Source organism: Armigeres subalbatus, chromosome 2, assembly GCF_024139115.2.
Source record: "Armigeres subalbatus isolate Guangzhou_Male chromosome 2, GZ_Asu_2, whole genome shotgun sequence".
NCBI lineage: Eukaryota > Metazoa > Arthropoda > Insecta > Diptera > Culicidae > Armigeres > Armigeres subalbatus.
This window is the reverse complement of record NC_085140.1, coordinates 329,016,228-329,033,571: the sequence shown is the minus strand read 5'-3', so window position 1 is coordinate 329,033,571 and position 17,344 is coordinate 329,016,228. Positions and strand designations below refer to the sequence as shown.

Below are 17,344 nucleotides of genomic sequence, written 5' to 3'. Positions count from 1 at the left end.
CCACAAAAAGCCTAATCTGTATTAATTTATTAAATTATGAAAAATATTAAAAATGTCTGTGAGGTACTTTCATCAGCTTGAAAAGATTTATTGAGTCAACTTGAACTACGGCGGTTTAAGTTTGCATTAACTCGGACTCTTCGAGAGGCCTTAATGTCAGCGAAGTGTTTTTGATTCATATAACATAATCGACCCCAATGAGACCATAATCGACTCCAATTAAGTAAAATGTGCGGCTACAAAGCAAGACCATGTAGAGGGTGGCTGGGTTCGATTCCCGGTGCCGGTCTTAGCAATTTTCGGTTTGAAAATTGTCTCGACTCCCCTGGGCATAAAAGTATCATCGTGTCAGCCTCACGATATACGAATGCAAAAATGGTAACTTGGCTTAGAAACCTAACGGTTAATAACTCTGGAAGTGCTGAATGATCACTGAGCAGGGAGGCGGCAATGTCCCAGTGGAGGATGTAATGCCAATAAGAAGAAGAATATGAAGACTTATGCGAAAGACCGTTCCGTGAGATGGCCCAAGAACTATTTCAACCGAATCAACGTTTTGACTTTACAGAATACTTCCCAAGACAGCGGTTGTTGCGAAGCGATTTAGCTTTTGTACGAAAATTAGGATCGTATTTGATCATTGCGTGAAACGAAACTACTTTATTGGCTTTTTTCGGTGATAATTTTACTACTCAAAGTGAAAAAAAACGTAGATAAGAATAATAAAGATACAGATTCGATTGACACCGCAAGCAGGCCTGTCTTGGTACAGTGATCACCACGCCACTATCCAAGCCGTTCATGGGTGGACGTTAGGCAGAATAACAGCGATTTTAACAATGCTTATTCTCTCATTTGTCCGTCTGCTAATCTTCAGTTTATATTCATTTCACACTTGCCGCTCGCTTGCGGTGTCAATCTAATCTGTATCTTCATTACTTTCATCTAATCCTTTTGCTTTGAGTAGTATAATTATCTCCGAAAACAGCCAATAAAGTAATTTCGATTTGTACGGAAAGTTGTGAAGAAAAGAAAAGGCAGCAAAATAAAATTTCCACAAAAAATTAGAAATTTTCCATAAAAAATTAGGAATCTGTCAGCAAAGAAATCTGGGTATAAGCAATAAATAAATACAAAATTTCCCCATATAATGCCAAAGTTTGTATCAACAATTGAGAACTTTGCACAAAACAAAAATAAATTAGCAAAAAATGCAATTATAAATTAAAAATTTTCCATAAAGAAATCAAAATTTTTCATTGAAAATTATAAAATTTCCATAAATAAATCAATATTAGCAAAAAACAATTACAAAATTTTCTCAAAATTTTCTTCTATAAAGAATTGAAAAAATCCACAATGTGGATCATAAAATGCAATAAAAACATAAGAAAACTTAAAAAATAGAAAAAAAGCAATCATATTGATTAAATTTTCCATAAAATATAAACGCTTTTAAAGAAGAGGTCTATCTATGAAAAAAAATGCTCAGTTTTGTTGCTTTTATATATTCTTTATGGAAATTTTTACATTTTATTGTTCTTCTCTATTTTTTGTGAAAAGTTTAATTTTTTTGTGGAAATAAACATATTTTTCTGTGAAAAAAATTATAATTGTTTATTGCTAATATTAATTAAATTAGGAAATTTTATATTTTTTTCAATGAAAATTTTTGTTTTCTTCATACAAAATTCCTCTTTTTTAATTGCAATTTTTGCTTTTAAGTGCTAATGAATTTTTTGTTTTGTGAAAATTCTCAATTGGTTGCGGAATTTTTGCATTTCTTAGGAAAGCTTTTTATTTATTTATTGCTGGTCAGGGTACAGGGTTTAGATTTATTTATTGACCATTTCCTATTTTTTTTCATGAAATATTTCTAATAATTAAGGAAAGTTTTTATTTTAGTCAGAAAAAAATACTCAGAATTGATATTTTAATTTTCCTACGTGTTAAATTTAATTTTCCACGATTCAATATTTTTTCAAAACTTTTTTTTATGAGTTTGAAATCGTTTAGCAGTACTTGTTAATACAGCTCATTGCATTAAGTCGGTTTATTTGGTTTCGATCAATACATCCAAACGAATCTCGTTGGCTCCTTCTAGAACAAGTATATGAATCGTGTACAGCAATATAACTTTAACCCACATATTCTTCCCGATTCCATTTAGCTTGATAACGGAAAAGGACACAAATATGCATGGTGCTTATTCCACTCGTATCACTCATTGCTATCCCTGTTACCCTTCCACTTGTCTCATCCGCATAGCATGAAACGTGGTGAAACGTGATTGCCTTTGGTCGCGTCGTTCCTCATCTGGTCCAGATGGTTAGCGCGTCAATCTAGATGTGCTAAGTGTGGAGGGTCCGGGTTTAGTTCCCGTCTTTGACCGGTTTTTTCTTTGAATGGTTGCGAGGTTGTCGAAGTGTACAGCATTTCACTCCTTCAGTGTAGAATTAGATTCAATGTAGACACTAACACATAATCAGTTCTTATTTTCTCGTGACCGGAGACCTAATGCAAGAACCTGCCGTTTACAATCTGTGCATTTGTCGCAAACTATGGCAAACTGTACGCGAAGTTATGCAAGATTTCAATAAAATGTTGCAATCTCTGGTTGGGTGTAGAGCCTAATAGGAAGCGTTGCCCATTCATAGTATACAATTATAATTATAATTTACGTACTAATTTGAAACAACGTGCTCATGCAAATGACAACTGAATTAGCTAATAATTTAGGATGAACATTAAAATAGCGAATGTCTTCGTAAGGAAGCGAAATTGGCATCAGAGGTAATATTAAAAAAAAAACAGTTTTATTATTTCCCAATATCATTCTAAATAAACATATTCAAATAATATTTTCTCTCTCAGTGAGTAGTAACTTAGTGAGTAGTAAGTTCAAACTTTTCGATTTCGAGATTTCTAATTTGTAACTGACGGCTTTTCAAGCCATCTTCTTCTTCTTCTTCTTCTTCTTCTATGAATCCCAATTTTTATAATGTCACAATTTTGATGAAGCTTTAGGAAGCAATGACATGGAAAAGCTTATGATATCATCTTCCAAACTTAGACGTACGTGTTCATGACATAATTAGAGGCGAAAGTATAGATTTGATAGTTCTGTTGGGATACGGCAGACATGAAGAATGTTTCATAGAAGTGGATTTGAAAGCGCGTGGAGGGCAACATTTGTGATGACCTTTTTTCTGCCAAACTTACGCAGAGTAATACACTCATCTCATTATTCATAGAGCTCAAAGAAACTTTTGCGATCCATACAAAAATGCATGACGACGAAGATAAAGGGACAATACTCTCAAAGATGGTATCACCTTATAAGTGAGCTTTATTAAAGTTGCACTTTTCAAAATCTTCTCATATATTTTTTTATTTTTGTTTAATATTAAGATTTAAAAATTGGACCTTGCAATTGCTAGCTGAAAAAAATATCATAAGAAATCATTCATCTTTAAATTGATAAGTTTAGACCACTGTGCATGATTCAGAGCAAGACATCACTCCATTCGTTAGTTCGGGTTCTGTATGGCAGGACTTCGAAAAACGGCTTTTGTTCAGCACGTACTCTAACGCACTGTCGTACATAATACACCCAAACGAGACCAGATACATTCCGCGTTAATGATGTTTGATTAATGCCCATAAAAAGAACCAGACTTGCTACACTTTGCGAGTCAGCCTGTCGCGATGTACCACGCGGCGGCCGAGGCGTGTTCTGCTTTTTTTGGTTCTGGCATCAACAGCCCGGTCGGTCCTATAACGATACGGATGGGGCGAAACCAAGTGACGACGGCATTGTATAGGGAGCAGCCTTTTGCTTTTGGTGGCCGCTAATGAATGTGTAACCAACCCGCATAAAACTTGCCCCGTCAGGTCGGAGGCAGTTACCATATGAAGCGGAGTTGCGGACCAGCCCACGGTGGTTATGATGGCGATGATGATGGTGGTGTGTTTGAATCTAATCAGTCGTAAAAGCACATCCCGACGTGGCTGTTTGTCTGTTTTAATTATTCTTGATGGATATTAGTCGCGGATTGAAGTTTAATTCGTTTTTAATGATCTTTATTCTGCCAACAATCAATTGTTGTCTATTATGCTTTTTTCATTCCCTAACTTATTTGTTTTGAGAATATCGGACATTTTATTTCCATTTTTTATATAAGCTTACACATGTATACATTGTTAATACATAACCAGCATAAAATCTGCGATACATGAAATGTGTTTTAGAAAAATGTGTACTTTTTAACTCTGAAATGCTTAAAGTTTACCCTTGATGAAATTATTGAATGCATGCGACATTGAACTATCTAACTCAAAACTATCAAACAGTTTCACTAAAACCATCATGCTCTTTACTTATTGGCGATAATCTTGATGAAATCGAATCTACAAAATGATAGTAATGTCTTTTGAAGAGTATTAAAAGAATGCATTAAACTCGTCATGCATTGAAAATGAGGTTCAAGTTGTTTATTTCAACAACGATTTAAAAAAATACTGATATTTCATATAGAAGGTTCTATATTGAGTCAACATTCAACAATTAAGAAATTATATTAATTGATAATCAATATTAATATATCATCTGTAACAAGGACTCTCGACCTTTTCCTCAAATGGTACCCCTCCATGCTTTGGAATTGCTGTAAATTTAAGCTTTTAGTAGAGTGATTTGATGCAGTGAGGACCTCGAAAATCTTCAGAAATCTTGAAGGTAAATACCAGCTTGAAGTCGTATTTTCATAATGAGACCTAAAAGTCAAGTGCCGGTCCACTATTACACCAAGTTCCTTGACTTCATTTTTCTGCTGAAATATTTTATCGGGCAAGGAATAGTCGAATAAAATCGAACGTTGCATCGGAGTTCCAGCTCGCAAAGAGTCTAATGTAGCCTGTAATTCTCAGCAATCCTCTCAACTAAATTTGGATATATGCACATTTTAATTTCTGGTATATATCCCAATGGTTATTTCTATTCCCAGAGCATTTCTTGAAGAGCTATTGGTTTTCTAGCTCTGAAGGCATAAATCTAAAACCAGCTAGCGTTGTAGGAAGATCCTTTCCCATCCAGGACATGGAATTGAAACTTGGTGAGAGAATTCCATTATATATATTTTTCAAATTATATTGAAACTATATGAATATCTTCTATATATAAAAATCAATCTATGTATGTATGTTCGCTAACTACTTCTGAACCACTTGGCCGAATTCAACCAAATTTGGTACACACGTTCTCTATCCTAAGGGGAAGTTGACAAAGGGGGTGGGAGGGTCATTTAGAAAGGGGGGAGGGGTTTTGTTTAGAAAACGAACAATTATGTGTAACTTGCATCTCCTAGGACCGATTTCAATCAAATTTTGTACACATATTCAATATAAGGAGACAACCATATGAGAGTGTAATCTTTGAAAGGGGGGAGGGGTCTGGAGGGAGGGGTATGGTTCAGAAAACGGGTAATTCAGAGTAAATTCTGAACCCCTGCACCGATTTCAACCAAATTTGATACAAACATTCTCTACCCTAAACAAAAGATAACAAAGCGGGTGGGCGGTCATTGTAAAAAAGGGAGGGTATGGGGAGGGGTTGTCTTTATAAAACGAGCAATTCAGTGTAACTCCCAACCCCAGTACCCATATCAACCAAATTTTGTACACATATTCACTAAGAGTAGTCGATCATATGGAAGTGTAATTTGGGAAAGAGGGAGGGGCTGGGGGAGGTATTGTTCAGAAAACAAGCAATTCAGTGTATCTTTTGAACCCTGGACCGATTTCATCCAAATTTGGTACACATTCTCTATCCTAAGGAGAAAATAACAAAGGTGGTATGATCATTGGGAAAAAGGGAGGTAAGGGGAAGGGTTGTATTTAGAAAAAGAGCAATTCAGTGTAACACCTAACTCCCAGGACCGATTTCAACCAAAATTGGTGTACACATTTTCTATCCCAAGGAGAAGATAACAAAGGAGGTGGGAGGTCATTGGGGAAAAAGGGAAGTTATGGGGAAGGGGTTGTCTTTAAAAAATGAGCAATTCAGTGTAACTCCCAGGATAAATTACAACCAGATTTGGTACACTTATTCTCTATTTTTGGAAGATGTTTATTGAAAAGGTAGAAGGGCCAAACAAATATATAAAAATAGATTGATACAAAGGAACAATTCTATGAGCGGTAGATCTACCTCTGTGGGTTTTGTGCTACAGCATTGGACATTTTAATTGAATAATTTACTTTTCAGTCCCTAGCAAAGCCGAATACATATAGCTATTAGCTATCTATATATCTCGGATACTTATTCAACGTATGTGACGTATGTGATTTTGTAAACAAAAATTTAAACGTTGATTTCTGCAATCTGATAGCACTCCCACGCAAACCATCGCCACATACAGGTAGGGGAGGTTTCGGCTACATGTTCGTTGTGTTGGTTTGCGTAGGAGTGCCATCATATTTGACAAATCGACGTATGCATCTTTGTTTACAAAATCACATACGTCCTTTTGAATAAGTACCGAGATATATAAAACTCAATGTTTGTATGTTTGTGTGTATGCTCCAGCCTAACTTCTGAACCCATTATTGTATTGTTTAGTTATCGATCAATTTAACCATTTATCGAAATTATGGTTGCCCAGTGACAAGCAATGATTAATGTGTTTCCTTCTGGATGGTGAATGTGATCCCTTCTTTAAAATAGACGTTTGCCCGGAATAAGGCATCGGTGGATGTTTTTCCTTCTTTAGAAATAAACGTTTGCCCGGAATATGGCGATTATGGGTTTGCTCCCTTCTTCAAAACCAGTCAATGTTTTCAAATGAAATCTGCCTTCTTCTGATCAAATGATGAAGTATCGATAAGAAAACGCAATTATCCTGTTGACCAATTGGTTTATTCATTTTCCGATTGTGAAAAAAAAACTGCGAATCAAACTGGCAATTCCGAGCAAGGCCGGGTACATAAAGCTAGTATACCATAAAAAAAACATCAGGGCACCCGTTTGAAGCGATTTGAATAGGAAGAGTGGAATCGCCTTCTTCCTATTGTTAACATCTCGTGGATAAAAGGCGGGCTCTTCTCCTCATCTGTTGGGTCAATCTGGGAAACGAGGGCTAGATTATAATATTGTTTGTACGAACTTTCTTCTGGAAGGAGATTCTGTATTCATCCCGTGGATTCGCATAAGTGTCTCTGCTTATGGAACCACCCCACCCATTTTTAGCCCTTCATACAGGAGTTTGATGAAATGCCAACAACAGTATAATCATGATCAAATCGTTTGTCAGATATGGCCAGTGCTATCGACAGGTGTCTTGCTACAATAGATGGTAGTATCATCATCATCATCATATCCCCATGGCCATTTCATTGCCAGAAAAAGTGGTACATGTACTAAACCCACTAAAATCAGCTTATTGAAAAGAAAATTCGGTAACATGAATCTTTTCGCAACAGATTTTAACCCTATTTTGAATTCAAAGATAGCTTACTGTCGTTTTGAATGATTTCATAAATGTACATGTACCACTTTTACTGGCAACGATTTTCGGTTTTTGTTGCATTTTGTTCTCATTAATAGTGGTACATGTGCATTTTACTCCAATAAATTTGAAATTTGAAGAAACTTCGCATATTTTTCACTACAGCCTTTAGGCACATCAGTCATGGCATGTTGGTACAGTTGAGTTACAGAAAATTGCAAATTTGAATTTGTTATTCAAAGTTGTTGGGAAAATGCGTTTCCTGTAAAATTTATTTAATGTGACATGTACCACCTTCGCTGGCACCGGTTCATAAAACACTTGCTTACCAAGAGGCAATACACTGCATCATTAATAAATAACTTTAAAAAAACAGTGGTCCTATAGATTAAAGCTCGATCCATTTAGTATTGGGCCGTTTCTTTCCAATTACTGCGGCACCTCTGGTGGCCGTACCGAGAAGTAAAATACATAACATCGTTGCGGAAGTTTAATCAGTATTGATGCTCACGTTCAAAAGTTATCGAAAATGGAACGCGAGAGATGGGAACAAATTTTGCACACTCACGTTGGAAATCCAACATAATCAGGAGGAAAGATTTCAAAGTATCTAAAATTACCGAAATTGACTGTAAAAACTGTCAAACGTTATCGGGAAACACTATTGCTGGATCGCGTAGAACAAAACAAACGTTGAAGTGGAACATATGACCAGCAACTACAAGTGAAAGTCTGCAGAGCAGTTCGGAACCATTTTGGGATTTCCTTGCGTGATTCAGCGAAAAGGTTCACTGCGCCGAACAACACAGCTCAAATAATCTGTCAGCGCGAAGGTTTCAAGTCGTATGATGTCAGTAAGTGTCCCAACAGGACCCTGAAACAGATCCTGGTTGCTAAACATCGCGCAAGAATGCTGGTCGAGCAAGTTCCGACGAAATTGATGTATTTTGATGGGCGATGAAATTAATTTTAAAATTGACTTCCAATTCCCGGGACACAAGTTTTACCTTGCCAAACGGAAGGGTAATGCTCCAGGAAGATTCCAATATGTCTATGCAGACAAGATTGCTCACAGATTGATGGTATGTCAAAGCATCTGCAGTTGTGGAAAGAAAACTAAAGTTTTAATCACTGGAGTGACCATAAATGGGCAAATCTACAAGGAGGAGAGCCTTCAGAAGCGATTTTTGCCAACCTTTGAGTCACACGACTGTCCGATGTATATTTGCCTGACTTAACAAGCTGCCATTACAGACGGAATGTAATGGAATGGTATGAACCGAATGATATTGACGTTATTGAAAAAACTATCAATCCACCAAAATGCCCAAATTTTCGTTCCAACAAAAAATATTAGGCAATTATCATAGCGAAACTTGAGAAATGGTGCAAAACAATCAGAAAACCATCTTATATAGAGAAGTGGTGTGAAAAAATAACAGAATAAGTTGGCCGTTCTATTGAGCAAAAAATCACGAGTGGTATTGAGATAAGAGTCCGAGAATTCATCCGAAATGCCAATGGATAATTTTTCGATATTTTTTCCTTCAAAGTTTACTAAATTCCCTGTATAATAAAACCTGAACCACCTTTCTATGTACTTTTTTGGCAAAGAAATATCTAATTTCGTGCGGCCAAATACTAAGTGGATCAAGCTTTACTTCCCTGCGGTACTTCTGAGGCAATGCGACAAGGATTTGAATATTTCGACCCAATTCTTACTTTCACGGACCTGTCGGATATGTGTGATCCAAACTGGCGACACTCCAAGTTTTCCGAGCTTGAGAAGGAGAATGTTGCATTTCACGCGATCAAAAGCCGGCTTAAAATACCACATCAATTTGTTTGCCAGTATCCATGGAACGAGTACATATGGACGAATATTCGACTTGGTTAGTAGTCACTGACCGTTTTGGAATGAATCCACTTTGAGCTGTGAAGATATATTTTTGCATTTTTCGAAGAGAGCATTGTTCATGATAATTTCGAAAACTTTCGAGCGGGCGCCTAATTATGTTATACCCTTTTAGCTCGCAATGTCACATCTGTTTTCTTTTTTATAGATTGAAGATAAGAATGACGTTTTCCACGCGGTGAGAAAAGGCGACTTTTGTATCGAACGTATGCATAACATAATCAACGGCACAAGCAAAGCAGCAAAGCATTTTTCAGCTATCCGCTCCATTACTCCAGAGCTTCGGTAATGCCTGTAGTACGTGACCTTCAGAAATTCCAAACTCTAAATGGTAAAACGTCTATCTGAGGTGGGAGAGGTGCTGCATTCGCGAAGGCCTTTTAGAAGTGCTGAGCAAATAGGGCGCACTTTTCAGACGCAGTCGATTATAGATATCTGTTGCTAGCCAATACCACTTGAAGTATGAAGTGTGATTGTGTCGGTATTTCCGAAGAGCGGGCTGCCCAAAACTTTTTAGTTTGCAGAGATTTCTCGCTTAACTTTTCAAAAGGTCCTAAGTAACATTTTTTTCATGAATTAATTTGAGTAGCGCAATCAACAGACCAACATAAAAGCTTTTGATTGCACTACTCAAATTAATTCATGAAAAAAATGTTACTTAGGTCCTTTTGAAAAGTTAAGCGAGATTTCTGTTGGTCCAAGGAGGTTTCAGCGGAGGTCGCTTGAGAGAATTCATATTACAGTCAAACCTCCATGAGTCGATGTTCTATGACTCGATATCGACTCATGGAAGCAAATTTTTCTATGTTGAAAAATATTTTCTGGGTTACTGTGATGGTCCCTTCAAACAGCTTCCCAGGGATTTCCTATTCCATATCTCGATATTTCCATGAGTCGATGGTCCCTTCAATATCGACTCATGGAGGTTTGACTGTAATTAAAAAAAAACTTTATTATAGCGATCCCAGATTTCATAATTGAATATGCCTATCATACCATCCAGATCACAATCGGAGTCCAGGAATCGATAATCATTTGATAGAAAGGCACGTTTTAGGAGATCATAGCCGGCACGTTGAAAACCAAACTGACTTCTTGAAAAAATGTTTGAAACTACAGCGGTAGAACAATCCTAATGCCGACCTCGATTGGGGGGTGAGCGATATCGGCAACAATAATACAGTGGTGATCCTCGGTCGTACAAATTATGTTTGTTCGTACATTGTTTGTTTTTTTATATATATAGGTGATCAAATTTTTAAAATTCTATGCAAATTGTACGAAAACCATTTCATCGAAAAGATTGAGTTTTGATTTTCAAAGCATTCCAATATCATCATAACATTTTTCCTCGTAAATAAATTAGCAATAATTTGGCTGTCTATTCTTGAATGATGTGTGGTTGTACAAATGCCAAATTTGTTTTATACATAGGGGAACTGCTCCTTGAATTCATACCAGATACCCAAATCAATAGCATTCGAAAACAGAGAATCGGCGCGCAAATTGTTTTATTTCTCATTTTTGTTTTTTTCAGCAATGCCGCGCGTGCCGGAAAACAGCAAAACACGACACAAATTCATCCTAAAATGCCTGTTTTGCGAATGTTATTGATATAGGAGCATGTTATTAATAATGGAACAGATACCCTATATAGAAGATTTATCCCTCAGGCTAAGTATGTCCCATTATGGGGAAAGTGGTGGCCAAAAATCGAAAAATTGACTTGCTTTGAATGACGTGTCTTGTATACCATCTGTCAAATCTACACAAGAATAGCCACCCAAGGGGGAAGTGCCCCCATATTGACGGAACAACTTGGCTTCCAAATATTGTTCATTTGATCGTTTGACATTTTGACCAGTATCATTAAGCATATTCATGGCTTTGTGCTGTAAAAAATTATAGCATTTGGTCATTGTTAGGAGAAGTTGTTCAAATTTTGTGTGGCTACTAAAAAAATATTTACGAGGGTCAAAACAAACAAACCGTCCTGCAGAATCAATACAGTTGCCAATCCAAAATATAACTCACCACATAACAATCATTTGTCCAGAGGATCATTTCTTAAAAATACAATAGAACAAAACTATTTTGGTTCGCGGTAAAAAATGGGGGGGGGTCCAGTTGCTGCACCTTCCCCTACTATTACTTCATTATAATGAGTAACACTCTTCCAAAAAAGCTCTAAAAAGAGTTTGCTATTGTAATTGACATTTCAGGATTTAAAAAAATCAAAACCCTGTAAGTTTTGTTTTTCGGCGTTTCTTTTGATCTTTATACATTTTCTTCTGGATAAGCTTCTTCTAGACATTCTTCTGGAAAAAAAACCGGTTTTGAGTGCAAAACGAATAAAAAAGACAATTCTTTGCTATTTCTCATGAAGTTTTCTAAACTTCTTATACGTTTTTTTGATGTGCCTAAACCTCCCCAGTAAGGTTTCCACAGTGCTTTTTCCACAGATAGAACATTATCAAAGATATCGTTTAGCAGGGAAAACACTGATAAAACTTCATAAATTTCTTAAAAGGTATGTCTTCTATGGTTTTGTAAATTCCGCTTGAAATATCTTCCTGGAAAAAGTTCAGGCAATAAATCACCACTTCCTCCTGATGGCAAACGCCCATAACAAGTTGAGCAAAATTCATGGGTTTACAAAGGTTTATCAAAAGCTAAAAACTAACTGAAATGGATATTAATTTCAGGAATGTTATTATTAAATAAAAAAGGGGAAAGAAGATGTCTAAATATTGCGCGAAAACAAATCTGTTTTCGAATTATATAAACTCGGATACAGATGTGTTCACTCAGGGTTGGCCCCGCCAAGCGCGCCAGGCTTTAGAGGGGAATCATGACAAATTATTCACAAATTCACTGGTTCAAAGTAATACATATTTAACCTCTTATCACGATTCTCTTGGGGACTACATCCATAATCAATCGTTTGAAGTATTTCCAGAAGGCCCTGTTCCTTCAATAACTGATAAAGGTTATTATCGAATGGTAACACTTTGTGTGTGGTGTTGAAATGCTGAGTTTTTCAAGTTAGTGTCTAACCGTCTTTTTAAAACGGAAGGGCGATGAATCAAAGCGGTGAATTTTGGCAAAGTGGGTGGCAAATGAATGCGGTTGCCAAAGAATATCCGCTTGCCTAAGTGCACCTCCGGAGCGAATACTGCCTTGAATTACCATTTGGCTGGCCGACGTTTGGTTATTCGTCTCCGGGGTTGACAACTATTGGCCCCAGTTCTGCGAGACGACTTCCGTGGACCAAAGCTATCTGGTCGGACAACTTCCAGCGAGCGGTGCGTAGTATACAAGGTCCGAGCTTGGCAAGACCTGCCAAGTGAGAATCACCGAGCCTGCTAACATCCTGCCCGGAGGTGCCGGGACTTCTACGTATTCCTGAAGGTACTTTCTCGCCCGAATCTACGGGCGGTAGCATGCCACGAACGCCATTTTGTCATGCGGCGTCCTGACAACGACAGCTATTGTTCGTCCCAGTTTTTCTCACGCATCGGGCCAACTAATGCCGTGTTATTGGCCTCTGTCAACGGATGAAAATTCTGGAATTTACCTCGGCCATAAGACGGCTCGCGGATGCCGCTGGGTCAATCGAGGACCATCTGACCAATAACCGCCGGGTCATTCGACGACCATCCGGGTACACGATGCGCCAGTGCCTAACGCCATCTGTGAAAGTGCCACCGCTAACCGACCAAGCCATTGCCACTGTATCTCATCGCCGCCCACACCGCTGAATAAACTATAAAGGTAAAGTGTGAAGAATAAATTCTATTTAGATTACTCACTATTCGAAATCTCCCCACGCTCGCACGCCCTGGGACCTGAGGGAAAAGAGGCTAGTTGCGCCCACCCCGGAAGCTGCCGTTGGTCAGACCAGCAGCTTGGAGTCTAGGCTAGTCTCTTTCTGGGACAGCAAGAATTCCTGGGGTCATAACGTTTCAAGATAGAAAAGGAAATGAAAGGAAAAGGAAGGAACAGGAAATGCAAATGGAAAGGAGCAGGAGCTAGATAAGGACTTAAATAAGCCAAAGGTGAAAAACAGAATAGATTAAAAAAGCGTAAATCAAATACATATAGTTTTTGTTCGCGACTGAAATTCAAACCTTTATCTAATAATAGATATTCGGAAGTACTGATAAGAAATTTGTGTGAGTTTGAGATATATTAGCTCATTTTATGCAGACAAACTGCTCACATGCATTTGATCCAGGGAGGGATTTCATTAACGAGGGCAACTGACTTTCGTCAAAGTTGAAATTTATTGGTTCAACCAAAACAACCAGTGCCACCAAACTACTGTCAGACCCACTCCAAAAATGCATATATCTTGATCCGAATAGGCCCGTAGGTTATTCTGGCCATTAATCAATACATTCCGGAATTGTTTTGTTCTTGATACGACTTGGACCGATCGCTATTCTTACAATCAACCAATTCACTCCAAAATTGAAGTTCATTAAAAGATCAGTAGTTTTTGCAAACCACCGACCAAGCCACTCTGGAGTTAAATTTTTCGTCATCCGAAGGTCATCCAATTCACCTTTTGATGTAACTAGGTTCGACAGCAATCAAACCACCGACTGTCACAATTGAGAGCATTTTATTGACCTAATTAAATCCAATTTTTTTGACGTGAATCCACGCACTACTGGATCTAGTTTTTTTTTGCATTGGATTATTGAATCTTTCAGAAAATCGTTAAACTTCAGGGGATTTCTAGAATTGTTCTGGTCTTTTAATAATTCTTACTTTCTACCTATTGGAACCCATGCAAAAATTCATTAGATCCTCCCCGCAAAAAAAGTTAATTTTCAATCTCCCTGCTCTTAACACGCTCTTTGTTTTGAACATCTGCAAGAGTGAGGGGCGCCCAGTAAAGGTTTCGCCAAGGGCGCTGGGAGTCCAAGCTACGGCTCTGTAAATATTTTTCAACGGCTCTACATTTGAAGTTAAGCGATTTGCTCCACAACGCTCATTCGATTCTGTCTCATGTTTTTTTAGCTGATTTGGATTAAATTGACCTAGTTCAAACCGTTCATTATACAAATTAGTGCTTTTGAAAATTATAATTATAGTGCTGGTGAAAAAAGAACATAAGCAGAAGCTATACTCAAAAACTTCCACTCAATGAAAACTAGAGCTAATCACGTATGAACATCATGGCAAGCACAAAGGATGTAGAGTAGCGACGTTTTTAGCAATATTGATCGGCAGCTAAGATGTTTTCGGTACCAGTAAAGAACTGAAGCATTTCAAAATTATACAATTATAATTATACAAAATTATACAGTCAGTCCCGCGGTGAATTTTAAATTCACCACAAGTTTTTCCACTCCCATCTTCAATAGGTAAAATACGACATAATACTTTTCATACAGTGCTGAACCTGAAGTCGATTGTATAGCATAAGTAAGCAAATGATTATACGATTGTATCACCACTGTGTGTTATAGTTCTCTCAATCCGTGCTCTTGAACATCGACTGGAAAAAGCACGTGGTTTCCAAGGTGGCCGATTTGTGGCTTTGTTGTATAACCACCTTAACAAAAAATAGACGGTTTACACCAATAGCAATATCAACAATCAGTGGCTGGTGACTTTGAATCGGTGTGGCGTTTTTTTTCGGGAAAATGTTCTGAATTTTGCTGGGAAAATTTTATAAATATTCTGATGAACTTTCCCGGAAACAATGTTGCGATTTTCGCCAAGAAATTTTTATACTTTTTTTTCATAATTTTACTGAATATCCCAGAAACGGTCTTCTGATTTTCCTTCAGGAAAATCTTTGCATTTTCCAAGAAAACCAATTTTTCTTTGAAAAAATCTACGGAATTTCCGCGAAATTCTCATTGGAGTTTGTATGATTTTTTCTAAATCCCTCGAAAAAATCCTTTGAACAGAAGTTCTTCCTAATTTTCCAAGGAAATTATGTAAAAAATTTAACGAAAATTCTTTAAAATTCCAACTTTTTTTTGGCTTTTATGTGTTTCTAAGGAAAATTGCTGACCTTACAAAATAAAATCTACAGAATTTCCAAAGGTAATTCTTCTAAATTTTTAAGGGTCATTCTTCAAAATGGAAAAAATGTATTTTTTTTGTCTTTATTAAAGAGATTTTCAGCCCTATGCTGGCTCATCTCTGTATTTTTTAGTTATTCTTAGTTTCCAATGGAAATTAAATTAAAATAAGTACCTTTGAATTTACAAGGAAAATCCATCTCAACTTTCAAGGGAAATTTTCATAAACTAACGAATTTTTCTGAATTTTAGTAGGATTGCCGTATGAATTTTCAAAGAAAATTCTTGTGAGTTTCGAAGAGAAATTCTATTAAGTTTCCAAAAGACATCAAACTTATTTTTTAAAAGAAAATCTTCAGAATCAAATCTCCATGAAAATTCTCGTGTCCTAATACTGTGTACTGAATTCCAAAGGGGAAATTAAACTGAATTTACAAGAGAAAATTTAACTGAAATTGTGAGATAAATTGTTCTGAATTCCCTAAAGAAAATCTCCGACTGCTAAAGACAAATAATCCCAATTTTCCAGAGAAAATTCTTCTGAACTATGTACCATGCTGAATATTTCTGCACAAACGCGGATTCCTTTCCTAGTGTGAAGTGCAGTGTCTTAGTCTATGTCTATGAAGTGCATTATGTACTGCTGCTGTAACTCCACTTCTCTAGAAATATATTATTCACCAAGGTCCTTCTTAATTCTAAACGTATGGAGCAGTGATTTCTGAACAGTCATAAAAGCACGACTATAAAGGATTTATCATCGATTAACCACAAGTACACAAGATTTCATCATCGCTACGGGAACCTTAAATGTTAAAGCCGAGGAACAACGTAAACAGCACCTGCCACTAATTTTGTATCAGTAAACTGAGGGACGTGTATTGCAAGTAACGCATATTTGCTCGGTATTGCTATTCATATAGGACAGATATGCGATTACGGGCAGTTTACTGATATCTGTCCCGTATGAATAGTAAACCCCTGCACAAATGGGACAAATATGTGGTTACATGCAGTATGGTAACCCAAAAAGGTTGCAACGTTCATCACTCTTCCAAGTGTTTTCCTTACTCTTCTTTATTTTTCAACTACACTTTATACACACGATACCCGATCGTCACACATAGGTAGCAGAAAACAGTTTTACACATTGCACAATAAAATTGGGATAAATGCGTCTCCACGAGCTTCTTAGGCACCCACGTCGATCGAACTAAATTACACCTTTTAAAAGACAACTCGACCCATCTTGCTTTACTGGCCTTGTCCGAAACTCAAACTCGGTGGCGTCAATTGGTACACTTGATACAGCGTAACACTAAACATTTGATCGACTGGCTACTATTATTTGGACAATCGCGATCTTAAACACACACAACCGGAGAACAAACAACAAAACTGCATTCATTACGGAGGACTCCGCACGGACTGAAGAAAGGACTGATCTGATGAGTTCGATCAATCTCTACCAAAGCCACGTTAGCATGAAATTGAATACAAGTAAACGAATATGATACTGCGTATGATTACGAAAAGAAGAGTGTAACTGTCCAATCACGCTCAAATGATTCCCTTGCTGGAGAGAATATTCATTAGGGATGCCGTATCCTACTGTCCGAATGTTGATAAACCAGTGATTCCTGGATGAAATTCTGAAGTAAATCCAAAGAAAATGTATTCGAAGGTATTCTAAGAATTTCTTCCTAGAGTTTCGGAAGGAATTTTTTAAGCAATTACTGAAAGATTTTTTTCTGAAAAAATCCTGAAATTATTGCCAATGCAATCTTTTTAAAAAAAGTTATGAAGAAATAGATCAAATTTTCACAGGAATTCACGAAGCACAAATGGAATTCTCCCAAAGAAACTTCGGAAGGACAAAC

The 17,344-nt window shown here is 37.1% G+C and overlaps 1 protein-coding gene across 14 annotated transcripts in view; it reads right to left on the bottom strand.

Moving 5' to 3' along the window:
• LOC134212738 (homeotic protein caudal) overlaps positions 1 to 16,869 on the bottom strand; it is a 58,040-nt gene extending 41,171 nt beyond the window's left edge. For 6 of the 14 annotated variants that reach the window (XM_062690842.1, XM_062690841.1, XM_062690843.1 and 3 more), the window contains exon 1: positions 16,536 to 16,869. The gene's annotated coding sequence lies outside the window, so the exon portion shown is untranslated. Of the gene's footprint in view, positions 1 to 16,474; positions 16,490 to 16,514 lie in introns of those variants that run through there. The other 8 variants (XM_062690844.1, XM_062690848.1, XM_062690852.1 and 5 more) reach the window with 4 other exon arrangements.
• Positions 16,870 to 17,344: the final 475 nt, after the last annotated feature.